Here is a 14,896-nt window from a genome sequence, read left to right as displayed (position 1 = left end):
AGGTTAAATTAAATGCGAGATGGATCTCTTCAAAGACTGAAATCAAGGTTGGTTGCTAAAGGTTTTCACCAAAGGCCAGGTGTTGATTTTAGTGAAACCTTTAGCCCAGTTGTGAAAGCCCCAACAGTTAGAGTAGTGCTTACACTTGCTGTTACAAAGGATTGGGAAATTCGACAGCTGGATATAAATAATGCATTCCTCAATGGCACTCTTGAGGAGGATGTCTACATGATGCAACCCCCTGGTTTCGAATCACCTCAACATCCTACTCATGTGTGCAAACTGAACAAGGCAATTTACGGCCTCAAGCAAGCTCCGAGGGCCTGGTTTGATCGCTTTAAAAATACCCTGCTGCAGTGGCAATTTGAAAACTCGAAGGCTGATACTTCATTCTTTATTCTGAAGAGGCCACAGTTTGTTATCATATTGTTAATTTATGTCGATGACATAATTATAACAGGAAATAGCTCACGGAATTGAATTTGTTCATTACTCAACTCAACAAAGTTTTCTCCCTTAAAGATCTTGGGCCTCTAAATTACTTCCTGGGCATTGAAGTTTTCAGAGACAACACGGGGATACACCTTTCCCAAGGAAAATATATTGCGTAACCGCTGCAAAAAGTGGAATTAACAAATGTAAAACCGAGTCCTACACCCATGGTTCTTTGGAAGACCCTTGTCATTGACAGATGGAGAACTTCTCAACTCACCAACCGCCTACGAAGCACAATTGGAGCTTTGCAATATCCGAGTCACACCGGACCGGATATTTCGTTTGCCGTGAATAAACTCGGCCCGCTTTCAAGGCTCCAACAACCGCTCACCGGCATGCGACAAAGAGAGTTACGAGATATTTAAAAGGCACCATGTATCATGGAATTCACATTTCACCAGGAACTAATCTCAATCTAGTTGGATTTTCGATGCCGATTGGGCTCGCCGCCCGGATGACGGAAAATCCATTGCCGGTTATTGTGTTTACATGGGAGACTCTCTCGATCTCATGGTCTTCAAAGAAATGTCCGTAGTTGCACGATCTAGTGCGAGTCGAGTATAGATCCCTTGCTCAACTTGCATCCGAGTTGTCATGGCTGCAGGAACTCGTTTAAAGAAATGAAGCTATGCACTTCGCTTCTCCTGTAATCTGGTGCGACAATATGAGTGCAAGTGCACTAGCTTCCAACCCCGTGTATCATGCAAGGACTAAGCACATAGAGCTAGATGTGCACTTCATAAGAGATAAAGTTCTGCAAAGAAAATTGGAGATTCGATACATTCCATCACACGATCAAGTTGCGGATTGTCTCACCAAAGGGTTGTCACCAGCCAGGTTCCAATTTCTAATTGACAAACTCCATGTGAAAGAATCCCCCTGTCGTTTGAGGGGTGGTGTCAAGAAATAGCTTGTGATCGGACTGCCACCGGTGCATGACTTGGCCGCCGGTGTGGCTCCTCAATATTTGGAGATTCTCCGTCGAAAGGAATATCCTATGTGCGGTACAATTCTGTTGTAACAAATTTTGTACCTGTGTAATCATTGGTTTTGTAATATTCCTTGTACAATATTCTGCCATCTGTCCTTTGATCAATGGCCAAGATCAATTCATGTAATCCTTAAATATGAATGAAATTCCTCAAGCTCATTGAGCTGAGTTTTGCAAACATTTCTGTTTTCTCTGTTTTTACTAATATTTGCACTTGTACATTAGCCTACATTTCAGCTGTCCACCGTAATTGAGATTTTTGAACGGAGGAGTAATGTTTACGTAGTTTTGCTTAGGGCTGTACATCGGTCGGTTTAGTCGGTTTATACTACATATTTTCTAACCCAGCGTAAAGTTCGGTTTGTAAAATTACGCATACAACCTACCCCGATTAAAAAAAAAAAAAAATCTTAACCCGACCGACGGTTTGGGCGGTTTGGTCGGGTTAACCCGCCCAAACCGAAATAAGAGGGTTTTTTTTTTTTTTTAGTTTCAGCAAAAATAAAAATTAACCACATAAATACACAATATATGTGAGAAAAAATTTTATTGAGAGGTTGAGAAAGAATTTTAGGATTTTGGATTTTTTTTTTAATATATATTATATATTATATAATATCTATAAAATAAAAAAAATAAAATAAAAAAGTTAAAATCGGGTTGGGCGGTTTGGGTCAATTTTCAACCCGCCCAATTAACTGATTGGGCAGTTTAAAATTTTATCGAGTTATTTCGATTTGTATTTTTTATCGATTTTTTTAGTTTGGTTTGAGAGGGTTATTCGGGTTAGTCGGTTTATAAAAATTTATGTACAACCCTAATTTTGCCCCCCTAAAAATCAGGTTTTGTGGTTAAGTATTAAAAAATATAAAGTTTGGGTAGTTTTGCCACAATATTCTTATATATAATAAAATAAAAACTAAGCATGCATGCTCTAAGATAAAATGATATACTATACAATCAAATTTATATATCATATAACAAAAAATGTATACCTTACAATAGAAATATATATATATATAATAACAACAAATAAAAATATATAGCATGCTAATAAAATTATATGTCATGTTAATAAAAGTACAATAATAAATAGAACTTAAATATTATATAAAAATAATATATTGTATAATAAAATATACATATACTATTCACCAAAACATATATATATATACATACAATAATAAAAAAATACATATTATTACTAATATATATATATATATACTAACTAAATTATATACCACAATTAAAATATACACGATAACAACAAAATTATATACCACCATTTTATATAATGATACTTCAAAACTTATATATATAGATAAAAAGTAAATTTGTTCTTATATTCACACACAATTTTAAATTACTTGTATAACACCACTTAGTTGTTAAAGAAAAATAATAAAGGAGTGTTTTGTTTTTTGTGCTCAAAAGTTTATTAAGAAAGAAAGTTTATATAGTTGTTGTAATTCTTTTTTAGTTTTTACACCAAATTAAAGTTACCTTAAAGTTAATAGTAATACAGCCTATATTACCACAATCTGATATTTGTTACTTTAGTTTCTACACCAAGTTACCAAAAATATATCTTAAATAATATTAAGATAGCATAATGTAACTTTAAAATAATTAATTGATAACTTAAATGTTTACAAATTTAGCTAAAAAAATTATGTGAGTTCTTTTACTTTATTGTAACTTATTAATTTCTTAAACAATTTTCAAATATCATAAAGAAAAAGTAAACACAAAGCTTTTAAAGAAACAAAAATGTATATAAAATAATTGATATATAAAAATAGTAGCTTGTTATATTAAATGACAATTCATTAGTTTCAAAAATAAATTTTACGGTTACTTAAATGTATTTTAAATAATAAGCTACTATATAATATAATATAAAAATAACTAATTAATTACTAAGAAGTACACAAATCAGTTTTGAAAGTGACTAAAATGTATCTCAAATTTTTATATAAAAATGATATTTTTAATGTAAAGGTAAGTAATTAATTTTTTATTAACATAATAAGTAACCAAAATATTACTTTTAAAAATACAGAAAAATTAAAAAAAACAAAAACAGAAACAAAAAACAAAAATTTGAGATTTTAATTAAAACTTAGGTAGTGAAATTTGAGATTACGGTATATATTTAGCTAACGCGATATGTTAATGATATTAGCAACATTATTAAGATACAAATTAATATGTATATTAATTAGAACAGGTCTTGGGCATAGGTGGGTTAAGTTTGTGCTTAGGGTCCAAAAAAAAATTCTTTCCTTTTTAAAATTATATAATATTTTTATTGATTTTAAAAAAGGGATTATTTCACAAATATCCAAATTAACAAAAAAATTACGAAAAATACGGTTTCACGGAATTTTAAATATTTTTACGATTTTTTAATTTTATTTACAGAAAATACGATTTTTTTATGTTGTACTCTTGTTAATTTGTTGTTGACTCTTTGTTATCTGTATGTTTTTTTATTGTTGTTTTGGTATTATTTAAATGTTATTTTCATATTACTTTTATGTAGTTTTTTTTGTTATTTTCGTGCTATTTCCATAGAAAATTGTAAAAATATATATTAAAAAAATTTAAACGTAAAAATCTATTTTTTTTTTTTTACAAAAAATGGTATTTTATATAATTATCTTTTAAAAAAATATTATATTTTTTTCTAAATAAAAATCTAACATAATTTTTTTCTATGACTCACTAAATTTTAAAGCCGGCCTTAAAATTAATAAAAAATTCCAATTATTTTTTCATGGTATTTTATTTATATATATACATCATTTTGAAAAACATCACTAGCTAGAAAAATGTAACTCTTAGGTCAATCTATTGAAGTCAAAGATTCGTGCAACAAAAAAAATAAGAAATTGAAGTCAAAGAAAGTTACAATTACCAACTTAATTAGAAGAATAACAAAAAGTAATAGATTGATAGCTTATTAACACAAATACAATACTTATTACTTAATATTCATTTATATATATGAATTTTAATATATCATATCACAATTTTCAAATATATATAATCATATTATAGGATTTGCCGACGTGGAAAATATGTAAGCATAATCAAACAATGTATAATTTGTCTATTATTGTGAGCTGAAATAACTATACATACTAAGTAATTTCTTGTATATAATTATGAAAAATGAGGAAAATTGTAATTTTTTGTTTAGTATAAGATACACTAAAATGATGGGTGTGACGCAATTGATGAGGTAAGCAAACTTACCAAATTTCGAAAGTCAGTCTTCTCGGCTGTTTATTACTTTATTTGGAAACTATGAAACATGATTTTTTGGAACAAAACTGCATAAAAATATTATTGGTGTTTAATATTTTTTTTTGTATTATATTGATATCGGTGTAATTAAGTATCAGTTTTTATATAACTTAATAAAATAATTTTAAAAAATATCGTTAACTAATCGTGAAATGCCACCTATAAAAAGTATTATAGGTACTACTAATGTCCAGTGACAATATTCTTTGAAAGCATAAAATTAAAATCACTAGAAGAAAGCTCATTATGATATTTAAAAAAATATAGTTCATAATATATATTTATGGAATAATTACATAAAACATTAATTTTTGAAATTTTTTTATATTTTTACGTTCAAAGTTAATATTTTTTTTTATGTTTTTACAGTATTTTATAAAAATATAAAAAAAAAATTACATAAAAGTAACATCTAAACAACCTAAAAAATAATATACAAATAATAAAAACCCAACAACAAAATAATAAGAGTACAACATAAATATATATAAAAAAAAACGTATTTTATGTAAATAAAACTTAAAAAACCCAATAAAAAAAGTACATATGGGTTTCACCATTTGCTTAGTATCAGGCGCGGAGCAAATGAGGGGCATGTGGAGTCATTTTTCCCGCTCAACTTTTTATTAATTACATTTTTATATACTTTGAATATTTCACATTTTGTCTTCAAAATATTAATATTTTTTATTTATATTTATATATTTTATTTTTATTTTTATCTTACTAAAATTTGTATTATTCTCAATTAAAATTATATTTTCATTATTAATACTCTAAATAAGAAATTTTGCCCCCACCAAAAAATATGACTGGCCCAGCCACAGCTTAGTATCATTATAAATAAAATTCTTGTTACATACCAAAAAATAAATAAATAAATAAATTCAAAAGCCTCTCATTTTCCTTGCACATATTCTTTTTACTATTCTCGAATCTTTACAACATAATATCATGTTTATCATACATAATGTAACTAATATTAAATATTATATTAATCTTCAATGACTTATTGGTTTCAAAGTCATTATTTTACCATTAATTTGTTGTGATAAACTTTATTATAATGTCAAGATTCCAACTTATTATATAAAAAATACATATAAGAATTATCAGAATTGGATCTTTTAAAAAGTACCTATATTTTGGATCTTTACATTTGGAAATTACACTATTATAATATAAGGCTTTACTTTTGGATTTTTTCAATAATAATAAAAAACAAAGACATAGCATTGCAAACACTGTCTCGTCGCATTTATTTAATTGTCAACATATATTTTCAGTTATATTAAAAATGAAGTTAAAATGAACAAAGAAAAAAAAAATATTGCAAACCTTTTGGTTTCAGATATTCGCTAATAACCGAAGCCATAAAAGATTGTTTTTGCCTTCAGATTCCTTTGACCATTTCTCTTAACGCTTTCGGTTCTGAATTTTCTTAAAATCGAAGTTAAATACCCAAATATCCGAAGCTAATATTACTCACCATATATGGTATCGCGATATGTTGGTTACTACGTAGCAAACAAAATTATTGAACTATTTTTAAAAGAAAATATTTACAAAAATTATTAAAAAATATATGTATTTTTAAAATAATATTTTTTGTTTTCGAGCACCTAAACTAGATGTGCCTTCACATGTGCCTAGTCCACCTTAACCGAGCCTCGAGCCTGAATACTCAATAGCAAATGATATATAGTACTAGTATATAGTTGTACCAGCTTTAGTTGAAAATGTATGGTACATGAGGGACGCATATTTTTTCGTACTGTGTCGTGTTTAAATTTATATTTTTTCATATTGTATCGTGTCAAAGTCCATATTTTTCTGTACTATATCGTGTCTAAATCTATACGTACTCATACTTCTCGAACTTGCACCAGCTAATTTCGTGTCATGTCAAAAATTTCGGCCCACATTTAGAGCAGTAGTTCTTACTGTACTTGTAGCAGCTGTAGTTGAAAATTTAGGGTACATGAGAGATGCATGTCCACTATATCATATACAGATCCAATGTTGATGACTTCATTAGCTATACCGTCACACCAATCAATCATCTTCTTATTGCACCGTCCCATATGATCATTATATATATATATATTTATATATATATATATATATAAGAAAAGAAAAAATAACAACAGAATCAATAAGAAAAACTTTGTATTTCTAATTTGTACTAGTGCTGTATATAGGGCCACGTTTTTTAAGAGGTTTTTTTGACACGTAACATGAAATTGGTATGAAAAATATGTGTTTAAGCACAACATGAAAAAAATATAAATTTAAGCACCGACACAAAAAATATAGACTTTGACATGATACAATACGAGAAACTCAAAAACACAATATATAAATATGAATAAATTAGCTCAAAAATATGACACATTAAAAACCCAATAATTTGATAATAATAACCATGATAAATATTTATTTATCAATTAAAATAATAATAGTATTCAAATTATAATAATTATAATTAGTTTTTTGTGGTCATAGGTATAATCTAGTAGTTCCACACTTCTCTTCACATAGAGGAGGTCCAAGTTGGAATCACTCTCTCCTCCAAAGTCAAAAAAAAATTATAATTATTTTTTATATAATTATTTGTAACTATTATTAGAAAAGATACATAATAAACTAATTAAAACTATAAAAAATACATATATTTTAGTATCTAGTTCATCAATTTTAATAAAAATTAGAAAAATATAGAGTACAAATTTGAGCCCGTACAAAAAAAATAGGTTGGTATATTAATTTAAGAAAAAAAGGCCGCCACAAATAAAGTACGACCTGAATCCGAGCACAGTACGAAATTACTGGATTTGTGGGTCGTGACGGGCCTATCCTATAAAATTGTTACATGACACGACTTATATTTCTATGATTCGCCACAGCACGACCTACATTTTAAATAGTACAAAAAATATAAGTCGGAGTAGCACGACACACGTATTTACAATAATGATTTGTACCATTATTTTTTGGGTAATTTCGACACATGTATTCTCCCTACTTATTGTATTGGACCAACTACAATATACATATATATACTAACAAAAAATTACGTGTGAGGCACGTATACTAAATTTTATGCTAGTTTTTTTCTATGTTAGTTGAAAGTTATATTACAATTAAAAATTAAAGAAAAAATATTATTAGTTATTAGGTGAGATTATTATTATGTGTATACCGAATGCAATATATTAGTTATAATGTTGTCAATTAAAAGTGAATACCGAATGCAATATATTAGTGTTTAAGAAAGCTTGATGATTTAAATATGTTCTTAAGTTAATCCAAAAATAAATTAAAAATTGATGTTCTAATACTTAAAGAAACATTACTTAAATGGGTATAAGATAAAAAGAAAATTAAAAATCAATCTCTAAATTATTGATAATTGAAGATAGCATTTGTATAAAAATTGTAGATAAGAAAACTAATGATAGTCATTGGTGGATTTCAATCTTCATTTGCTTCGATAGAGACAATAGTGTAATTTTTGTATTTTGCACTTTTCATTCTAGCCGGATCCGCATATATCTGGATTGTCTATTTTTTCGTTGATAAATTGAATATGGTAGTGCGACAAAGCGGCGGTGTTCCTGCAAACTGTGATGTATTTTCATTTAAAATGATTAGACATGGTGTGCATAGCTTATTTAATTAAAAAAAATCAGCTTATGAAAGGCATGTAAAACTATTTTATTTTTTAAAAATTACACCTCTCGTTAAAGGTATTTCAGTAGTTGGGCAGCAGTACACGAAAATATTTTTTTCACAATATCTGTGAACATGACAACATATAAGGCTCTTCTGTATTGCATTGTCATCAAGTTCAACATATGTTATAAAGACTGTAAAATGCATCATAAGATTGTTAGTATCTTTTTATATTTTAACTTAATTTCAATAACATCATATGTTTTTTGTAATATACCGTGGTGTAGGAAATCCTTCCTGGCCGCATGTTGGCTTGTCACATATAATTTTTTCATTGCGATTGTATAAATCTATTTTTTTATGACATGCGTCACATAACATGTAATAAAAATCTGGACAGTATCAGTTATTTTTATTGTCGCCTCAATCCAAAAATATTTTTTGTACATCCAAATCAAATGGTGTTAATAATAGTAAGATATTGAAACAAAAATTTTATAAAGTAAATATTGTAGTAGTCTTTACCTCATTCAGTTGCAGATTTTTCGTCAACTCTGAAATTTGGATGTTAGTCACTATTTTGCTAATATATTTAATTGTGCTTCTAATTTATGAGCACGTGATCAAAAACAGTGTTGTAATGTACTCTCTGATTTTTTTTTTTTTTTGCATCTAATGCCTCAGGTTTAATTATGATAAGTTTTGGTGGGTTTTAGTAAATGTTTTTCTTTTTCTGGTTTGCATTAATAGCTAGAACATGGAGAAATTAATAAGATTGGCATTCCTTTTTGTCCCAGCATGTACAAAGCAGCATAATTATAATAATGTTTTAAGTTACTTTTATTTTTATTTAACAGAAGACGAAATTATAAATTTTATAGCTTCTTAATAATATAACTTTTTCTTTTAATGAGTGTTTTTATAAGAAAATGGTAATTCTAGAAGAGAAGAAGAAAAGAAAAATTGTAGATGTACAACAGCAAAAACCCAATTGTATTTTTTGATTTAATGGGATTTATTTTATTTATTTTATTATATATAAATAAAAAGTGATCCATGAATTTCTCATAAACTATTTTATTTTTAATAATAAATCATTTAATTTTTAATATAAATAAACAATCACCCATAAATTTTTTATAAACCAAAAATTCTGTTATATAGGCACACTTTATAAAGAATAAATATATACAGTATGATAAAGACATCAACTATTGACACAAGGATCTCCTAACCAAATATTTGACAAAACTGTTCTCAAAATATTTTAACATATTTTAGATAATATTAAAACTATAATAACAGCAAATAGAGCTAACCCAGCTCATTAACATACCAAAACAAGTTCAAAAAATTATGAATTTGACATAATTACTTGTTTGTTTGTTTGTTAGCGACAAATTTTTTGATACCTTCTGTTTCTACCAAATTCATTTATAGAATCTCAGCCAAAAGAAACTCATACATAGAAAGTGTTAAGAAAACGACACCCAAAATTTTGGTATTATTCAAATTGATCAATTAAAATCTGTATACATATGCACTTTTCTTAGTGAAATTATTGACATTTATTTGGTGAAAAACTACTTTTACGCTCAGAAGTTTGTAATTTCTTTTAAAATATTAAGGGAAATTACATGCTTAAATGTGGTTTATGGACCCAAACTATGTTACCATTCTTTGCATCATGTAAAATATGATAGTAGTACAATTTTGTTTCAATTATACCCTTCAAAAAAGTTAAAACTCATCTTTTACTCTCTCTCTCTCTCTCTCTCTCTCTCTCTCTCTCTCTCTCTCTCTCTCTCTCTCTCTCTCTCTCTCTCTCTCTCTCTCTCTCTCTCTCTCTCTCTCTCTCTCAAAGTCACACACACACTCTACTAGTTGGACCACTTGTCGCCAGAGCTCACGCCGTCAGGCCACCTTGCATGACAGTGCAGCTCTCTCTCTCAAAGTCACACACACACTCTACTAGTTGGACCACCTGTCGCCAGAGCTCACGCCGTCAGGCCACCTTGCATGACAGTGCAGCTCTCTCTCTCAAAGTCACACACACATACTCTACTAGTTGACCACCTGTCGCCAGAGCTCACGCCGTCAGGCCACCTTGCATGACAGTGCAGTTGGTTAGACTACCTTGAAACTGCAACATTTAAGAACTAATTTCTTGCAAAAAAAAAACAATTTATATGTAATATTTTTACTAATTGTTGTTAGGTTTAGTTGTATTTAGCTTAATATGAATAGATTTACACATATATATTTTTTTGTTTGGTTGTTTTGTGTCTGAAATGAACTTGAGTGATTCTACGTGTTTTGGTTTTTTTTTCGTGCTTTAACGATTTTTAGAGATGCTTATAGCAATATTTTGTGAGAAGAGTGTGCGTTAGAAGTTAGGGATGATATTTGACAACAAGTAGCGATGTGTAGCGATATCATTACCAATATATAGTAGCATTGTCGACAGATTTTTAGCAATGCTTATAGCAATATTTTGCAACAAGTGTGTGTTAGAGGTTAGGGATGACGTTTGACGACAAGTAGCGATATCATTATCGACATATAGTAACATCGTCGACATTAATGATGTTTAGCAATATGTTGTGAAACGATTTGCTATATAACAGTATTGATATCAATCTAATGCAAATTCGTTATGTTTATCGATAGTTTTCGATAAATAATTTGTGATAGTTTTCGACATGTTTGTGATATGAATTAATTTTTTGTTACATTTTTGTTTGTAGATTCAACTATGTTTGTGGAGTTTGGATTGTTAAAGATTTCAACTGGATATTTAATAACTCAAAAATTAAGATGGTATTTGAGATTGACACTACTCTACAGAAAATGCAAAATTTTGTATGAAGAGTTGGAAGTGGACCCTTTAGTGTACGGATTGAAATTAAAGGTGTTTTAAATGTACATGAAAGGTAATAAAATACCGCCTGAAGTTTTAATGAAAGATGGTCAAGTAAGAGTGTTCTTAAGCATGAAAAAATGAATGTGGAGAACTTGGTGTCACTATTTGTGACTAAGGGGAAGAGAGATGTGAATTTGGGACCTACTCCCCCCATGAAGTGTAGTTGGGACTTTTGTTCTAGAAACAAATTGCGTGGTTGGTTTGAATGAGCAGGTCCCTACTAAATTAGATGAGCACAACACTGATAACGAATTGGATTAGTTTGTTGAGTTTGATGCTCACTATTACAATAATGATCTTGTGGTACATTTGAACAAGGATGATGATATCGAGTTAGAAGTTGATTAAGTTGTAGAGGTACATGCCTTGAGGTTAGACACTAGTAGCATTCGGCTAGATCCTCCTTGTAGTACTCTAGCATTTGATGTTGAAGTATGTACGAAATTCAAACATCTTATGCAGATTAGAGAAGACATGGAGGAAAATACTATTTATACAACTTCTCTTAGTGGTACGCCTTGATTATTACGTAACTCGCAACTCGCAAGGATCCAAATTGTAAATGGATATTGAGCGGAGGAAGAACACATGTTGTGACATGTTTGAGGTTACTGTGTTCCACAATGAACACACATGTAACCTAGATTCTAGAAATTCTAATAACCGAGCATTGTGAATTGTTGGCCACCTTATTAAGGGAAAGTATATATCAGATGGAACTAAGTACAAGGAAAAATACATAATGAGAGATATATTTGATGAATACGGTATCACAATTAGTTATGAGAAGGCAAGGAGAGGACACTTACATAGGTTAGGCATACACCAACTTGTATATACTGGAACAGAAGAATTCAAATACCATTACTGACTTTGTGACAGAGGATGTCAGGTTCAAGTACTATTTTTGGTCACTTGATTATTGTAGGAGGGGTTTTAAGTTTTGTCATCCTGTGATTAATATTGACGGTACATTCTTGAAGACGAAGTATGGTAGCACAATCTTAATTGTTATTGAGGCTGGTTACCCTAAAGCATGTCAATGTGCATGCTATAAACATATTACTATGAATGGCGCGGCCAAGATGAAGACTGATGTATGTCAAGAAAATATGGTCGATAGCTTACTAAAACAACCATAACTCACTCAATATTGATCTGATTAACATGTAGCAACTTGTGTTTTGAAACTAATTCAGTACTCTATCAAGTCACGTCTCACACTTAAATCAGATCAATACTGAGTGAGTTATAATTTTTTTACTAAAGGCAGTTCATGACTCAACGCCCAAGTTGACATCCCAACACTCAGGTTGACATATGATGTCAACCTGGACGTTGGGTAAGTGTAAAAACGTCCAAGTAATGTACTTTAAGATTCCTAAGTGATATTTTGACATCACTTAGTATGTTTCTATATTCTGGCAAAGTTGGTCACCAGTTCTCAAAGATATTGTTCTGCAGAAATGAGAGACTCAAAACTCTTCATTTCTGAGTGAGTTTCCCATGTTGGAATGAAAAATGTGAAGCTGTGAATTTGACTTCTTTGACTTTATGGATCTTATTTATTGTGAAAAACTAAATGGAGGATCGAAACGAAATCAGAATCGGATAAGCAGAACCCAGCACACAACGCCATTTGTCAACTTAGACGTTGGGTGCCCCATTTGTGAGCTTCGGGATTGTCGTATTGATACTTCCAAGGTTCTTAAACTTGAGGATGAGGTCTCCTACCCCTTTTTTTGACCATTCCAAATTCATTGGTCGAATCAGATTTGGCATTTAATGATTGAAACCAGCGCACCAGTTTGATTGTCAAATTGGTCACTGGGCCCAATTTCTAGGGGATCGAGTTTGTGGTTTTCTCCCCGAGTTTGCTTCAATCTTCATTATTTTTTATGATGAAAAAATTCCCAAAATACTTTTTTCGAGAACTTGATTGGAAATAGCCTAAGTTGACAATATGTCAACTTGGGCGTTGGGCATAGTGCCAGGTGTCAACCTTGGTGCTGGATCCCAATTATGGCCCTCTAGAAGTTCTATTGGTCCTCAAAAATAGTTGAATCTTCGTCTTTTTTGAAAATAGAGAAGATTCTTTGAAGAGTTCTCGAAAAACATCATCGGAATCGACCTAAGTTGACAAAATGTCAACCTAGGTGCAAGGCCTTGCTTCCGTCACCCATGAAGTGTGGTTTCTTCCCCAAAAATACCAACTTCCCCTTTTTTCATGAAGATGAAGAAGATACAAAAGTCATATCGCCGTTCGGATACTTGGAAGGCACCCAAATTAACAAATTGTCAACCTGGGCACTAGGGTGCTTGGGCACCGGATGCTCGAGGTGCTCAAAAATAAACTTGCTCTGAATCCAATTCGGATACCTCAAGTATGTCTGTAGTATGTCTAGTTGATGTCACAATGCAAAGTTTGACCCATTTGCACTAAGACAATCCCAAAAACTGAAACCCTAGTTGGGAATGTCAACTTGGATGCTGGGTGAAACCTTAGGTGCCTAGGTTTGCTTCCGCGGTGCAAGTTCGTGTAATTTCAGCCCCGGAATGGAAGTTCAAACTTTAATAACTTGAATCTAACTCAATGGTCGAAGAGGGAATGTGATAGACATTTTAAGGTGCATAAATAGATGGATCCTGTCATTGTTGCATACGTTGAGAGTATAGAATTTGAAAAGTGGGCTTTTCCTTATTATCCAGGTGATCAGTACAGCATAATGACAAGCAACGTTGTCAAAAAGCCTCAACAACTTGATAGAAGAATTTAAGGAATATCTGATAATTACATTGGTTGAATTCATAAAGTTCACACTACAAAGTTGGTTCATTAAGTGTATCGCAAAGGCAAGTAAAACACTACCTCTTTGGCAACTACTTTTGAGGATGATTTGGTAGCGCAACACAAAGGTGGTAGGTTCAGGAGCGTCTAGCATAATGCTGGGCAATTATTTGGCGTTGGTAGAGGTCATAATGGTCAGAGAGGTGGTGATGTCAACTCAATATAGAAAACATGCACATGCAGAATGTTCTAATTGTTGAAAATTTCTTGTCCCCATGCATATGCCACAATGATTAGTCAGAATGTGAGCATGCACACCCTAAGCTCCCCCGATTACACAAAAGAGACATGGAAGAATACCTACAATGTAATGATTGGGTGCTCTCAGAACTCGTAGGTCAATCAAGGAAGAGGAATGCAGGAAGAAAACATACTAATGGTTATCCATATAATGATGACAAAGTTGTGGAACCTTGCCATTGTTCAACCCGTGGCGGTTCGAGCCACAACAGAACTTCATGCAAAGCCCGATTTTGAACATTTTCTCTTTACTAGTATTTTCATTGTATGTATTTGTTGTATGTTTTAAGAACTGGATTTTTTGTTGTCTATATTAGTTTTATGTTTTACGAATTTGTCACATTTTCTAGGTTCTTAATTGGCTTTCAAAATATTTTGAGCTTTAGTGATATCTAGCAATATACCATGAGCT

This window comes from Cannabis sativa, chromosome 5, assembly GCF_029168945.1.
Source record: "Cannabis sativa cultivar Pink pepper isolate KNU-18-1 chromosome 5, ASM2916894v1, whole genome shotgun sequence".
Taxonomy (NCBI): Eukaryota; Viridiplantae; Streptophyta; class Magnoliopsida; order Rosales; family Cannabaceae; genus Cannabis; species Cannabis sativa.
This window is presented reverse-complemented; position numbering follows the sequence as displayed.